Source organism: Euprymna scolopes, chromosome 7, assembly GCF_053919585.1.
Source record: "Euprymna scolopes isolate OS-2025 chromosome 7, ASM5391958v1, whole genome shotgun sequence".
NCBI classification, from domain to species: domain Eukaryota; kingdom Metazoa; phylum Mollusca; class Cephalopoda; order Sepiida; family Sepiolidae; genus Euprymna; species Euprymna scolopes.
Genome location: NC_136488.1, coordinates 35554775 through 35559999, shown reverse-complemented (window position 1 = coordinate 35559999; position 5225 = coordinate 35554775). Strand labels below are relative to the sequence as shown.

The 5225-nt window shown below is 32.1% G+C and overlaps 1 pseudogene; it reads right to left on the bottom strand.

Annotated features, from left to right (window-relative positions):
* Window positions 1–219: 219 nt before the first annotated feature.
* Window positions 220–337, bottom strand: LOC145280655 (5S ribosomal RNA; annotated as a pseudogene).
* Window positions 338–5225: the final 4888 nt, after the last annotated feature.

Below are 5225 nucleotides of genomic sequence, written 5' to 3'. Positions count from 1 at the left end.
GTGAATTATATTCAATATTAGATCGGAGGGTTTATTTGTTAATTTGTGTGTGCAGTCAGCACCAACCCTATTCAGGGTTTAACCGACTTCCTCCGAAGGAGGAGGTTTCATGGGAGTATGAAATTCACAAGCGGTCCCCAATCGCATGTATATTCCCGTTAGGGGAGATGACGACGTTAGGATTTTGCAACTTTTTGCAGGGAGGTGTCGACGTCCTCCTACATACAGCACCTGGACTTCCCAAATTGGTCACCCATTTAAGTATGACCAGGCTCAGCGTTGCTTAACTTCGGTGATCTGACGGGAACCGGTGTGCCAACGTGATTATGCCGTATACATTTGTTAATTGTTATTGTTAATTTGCATATAATTGTCAAAACAGGTGTAAATAATTGCCATTTTATATTTTTATACATCACAAATATTTCTACTATTGATAAAGTTTATTCTTATGATAGAAGTTTTTTTTCGTTTTTATTAGTAATGCTTCTAGTTTTTCAATTTTTAAGTATTCGTTTATTATTGTTCTGTTCAAGTATAAATTGTTCAAACCAATAAATGCAGGCGTATAAAAATTATTTAAGATTTCATTTGTTTATTTTTATATAAATAGACAACTAGTTTTGAAAAACGGACAAAAATTATAACATCTTTAATTAGAATGAGTACTTCATGCCAAATTGACGGTTGGATATGATTAAATTTGTGCTCAGTTTTCCATTTATTAAATACTAATCCATATTAATCCCTAACTATGCACCGAACAGATACCATAATACTTAGTTCGCTGCACCTTATAGCAAAGATCCATGCAAGATTGTAACCAGATTAGCCCAGTAGTTTTCGAGAAAAAGTAGGACGGAGAAACATACCGACAGACTAAGAGAAATATCATATAGATATTTACGCAGATAAACATCTTTATAAGTAATATATTATTCCATTAAAATTGTCAGATATTTGCACGCAGAGGGCGCATGTATCTGCTTGTGGCCTCAATGACTTCAAAGGAAGTTTTCAAGTATATTTATTCATGTACTACATCCAGTGTGTATGGATGGGCATGTGTGTGGGAAGTACGTGAGTAAACGGATGTTAATATGCTTGCGTGCGTGCGTGGGAGTTTGCTATGCAGCTTGGGTTGGAGTCAGTGTGTTAGGTGACAGTAAGATGAGTATGCAACCTCTCTTCAAATATTCGTTGATTCTCATGCTTTCAAATGCGTGACAGTGTCTTTATCAGATGCACTGCGTGTTAAGGAATCTCATTATGCCGCGATGTCGGCAAGTGTATAGACGAACAATACAAAGAAAACATTCTTCAAGACTAAACGCATAAACAATTTTCTTTTTGATGGTGAACTCTTTATGGAAGTGGATAAATAACGCTTGTTCATTGTTCAAGAAAACTATATAAGCACAAACATACACATATATGCATATATATGTGTATATACGTGTGAATTTGTGTGTATGCATGTATGCATATCGTTAAAGGTAAAATACTAGTTTACGAAGTCATGAGTGACTTGGTAACTGGATTCGAATGTCCTAGATAGCAGTAATTATCTCATACACTGACGATGACGTAAGATCGAATACATTTATTTGTTCCTTTAAATATAATTATTAAAAATATTATCTTTATATGCCCTTTTAAGAAAAAAACGTTGAGTACGTTTTAAGGAAAAAAAAAATAAGCGGTCAATTAGTATAATGCAATATTCCGAGATCAGTCGTTGAATACTTCCAGACTGGTTACTGCTTTTTCATTTGTAGATAATTAATTACCACCACTTCTCGTGTTAATTTGCTGATAACCCGGAGGTAAAATACCAGCCTACAAAATATTAGGTGATATTGTGACTGTGTTTTCATCCCCCAATAATTATCATCTTCTACACTGAAGAATACGTAAGTTCGGAACACATGTCTGTAAATTTAAAAATAATTATTAATATCATATGTATATATATAATAAATAATTAAAATAATTGTTAACTCATATATATATATATATATATATATATATATATATATATATGATTAGTTTTTTTTGGAAAAAGAAATTAAAAGGAAAATCCAAATTTTAAGAGCGTACTTATATTTTGTGTACAGAAAGTTGTTAGTTGAGACAGATCATTGGTACCGTCGGTTTCAAGCCCGATAATAAGGCCCGTTTAAGGTATCCTTATCAAGCTCTCTTCAGCCAAGAGACGAATATTGGCTGAAGAGAGCTTGATAAGGATACCTTAAACGGGCCTTATTATCGGGCTTGAAACCGACGGTACCAATGATCTGTCTCAACTAACAACTTTCTGTACACAATATATATATATATATATATATATATATATATATATATATATATACATATTATAAAATAAGATGTACCCGGCCACGCGTTGCTGTGACTCAGTTTGTTTTAATGGAACACAAAAACAAAAAAGACAAAATATATGTGTCTTATGTTTATGTTCTCAATATTTGTGGATACACAATATTTTGAGATGTCCCTTTCCTGTGCAAATGTAGAGATTGTCTGATTTTCCGACTGTAGGACACGCAACATAACTATATCCATATGAGATGCAATCATGGTGTACATGTAAATTATACAAATGTAGAAAATGCCCCTGAGCTTTGTTAATGGTTATTTCAAACGCCAAGCGAATTGTGAAGTGCAATGTCTTAAATTAAAATGGTATATGCGTTTAAATCATGCAATGGACGTTCACTGCCTGTTCGTCCCGAGGTTGACAGAGGGGAAAACATGAGGGTTTAATTTTACTATAGACATGTATGTGAACACACACTAGAAAATCTCGAAAAGTAAAAAAATTTAGCCGATTCTCTTTTGTTATGTAATTACATTGTTTTATCAATTGAAAAGTGTTTAAAGAATAAACCAACAAAGTAAGTGGGATACCAATGATAATTCAGAATGAAGAAAGAAAGAAAAAAATATAAAAATATTGTAGAATAGTTGAAAAAATAGGAAATAGTTTGGAAATTTTTATATTCAAAGAAAATATAATATATTGCTTTCAAATATAATTAATCAATGAGAATATTCGTAAACATTTTGGTGCTTCTTCTTTATTGTTGCTAATTCGGAAATCGAAATATTGATTTCAAGTGAAAACAATAGTATCTACTGAGTTGCCATGTCATAGTAATGAGAATAGCCAAAATTTACGAAAAATTGTGAGGGAGAAATTAATGATTAAATGTTGTCGAAGAAATTAGAAATTTTAGCTATTTCACTTGTGTTTACGTCACATGTCACGTGACCAAACAAACATGGCCGGAATCAGTTTTTCGTGTAATCATTGAAGAGCGAAATAATTTTCACATGACAATTAGGTAGATAACATTGCTTATTGTTGTAATTGAAAAAAATGTAAGGAGTTATCATGTTATTTTAAATTAAATATTAACTTTTCGGCTGGCCGATTTCACTACAATAATGAGGAAGCACCATTTTTATCAGCAGACATGTAAAATGAACATCCCGTATATATATTTTTGGTACTCTTGCATAATTTGACCCATATCCTCGGGATTTTTCGTCAATTATGCTTCGAAACCGACCGGCAGTCACCGAAGAATCCGAGCAAAGTAACAGATGCAGACGAATTTCAAAACAAACAAACTGAAAAAATAGAAATACAATAAAAAATAACAAAAGCCTGCTGTAAATTTACAGAATATATATATATATATATATATATATATATATATATATATATATATATATATATATATATATATTCGTCATAAAATTCGCATTTTGCATTGTTTATTACCTTTTATTAATTTTTTTTGCAATTTTTTATTAACAAAAATTGATTTTTTTTTCAAGGAAAGATGGATTTTTTTTTACCGTAAATTGAGAAAGCTTATATTTTTTATGAAGAAAATTGGCAGTAAACAGAATTTTTATTATACGAAAAGATGAGTTCTTTTTATGAAAACTGTAAAAATGGAGGTACACGAAAAAAATTTTTTCAAGAGAATGTACAAATTTTTTTTGTCAACAGATGTTAAGAAAATAAAGAGAAAAAATGCCCCCATGATTAATTAATTATACAAAAACATATCAATTTAGTGTTTCAACATTTGAAAAACACTCGGTTTCATCCGGTGATTGCCGGTTGAACCGTAACCATAATTGATTCCGAGGATTCGGTTCAAATTCTGCAAGATACCATTCTTCTATTTTTTTTTCAATTTTTGAATGGATTATCAGCGATTACAAACTAATAAATTTAACAAAAAATGCAAAAAACTTCAATAATTTAAGATTTTTAAGGGGTTCTCAGATTGTAATACAAAGTCCTAGTAAATCGATCACCTTTATTGGAAACACTGAAGGGAAACAGGAAATCAAAGTATTGCTAGTATGTTTGGGAGAGGTTCTTTTCGTTTGTTTGTTTGTTTTTTGGGGGGATATGGGGCGAGATTGCCCCGTTTAAATTCCACAATTCTCATTTTTTTTTTACTTTTCTCCTGTTAATATTATCGATTACAGACTTAATTTATAGATTTGGCTGCCTGTCGGGTTTGTCGAATAGATTTACGCCGTTGAGGTACACTTTGAGTTTAACAGAGAACATCACATTAAAATAATTGCAAAGCAAGCACAGAAATGCAACATTTCAGCAATGAGACAACTCGTTTTTGAACCCTGGCAGCATAACACTAGTGACAGATGCGCCAGACCAGATGTGACAACAATACTTTATGCATTGGCAAATAATGGCTTTGTAAAGGTTCGCGATATTTTTAGTCAGAAGTAACCTTCTATCAAGATAGAGAGCCCACCTCCTTCGCAGCAGCCTTGGCAATTACCTCAATGTATTTGTTCCAATTTATGTTGTCTGTGGATGATAAACCTAGGAGTCTGAAGGAGATACATTCAGCAAGTATACCATTAGTCATAATAATCAGTGGTTAAGAATATTTCTTGTAGTAACATAAACTTAGTCTTGGTAGCATTTAACGTTGCCATCCATTTAAGGCCTAATTCTACTACAGACTGCAAGTCTTCCGCTTAGATTTCCTTATATATTTTTAAATTTGTTTTCCTCTTAAGTCTGTTATAGAACGTAGTGTCGTCAGCAATTATACTCATCTCAGAGACAATTTTATGAGGGATGTCCTGTATGAATATTAAGAACAATAAAGGTCAAATGATCGACCCTGTAGTTCACCCACGTTTAT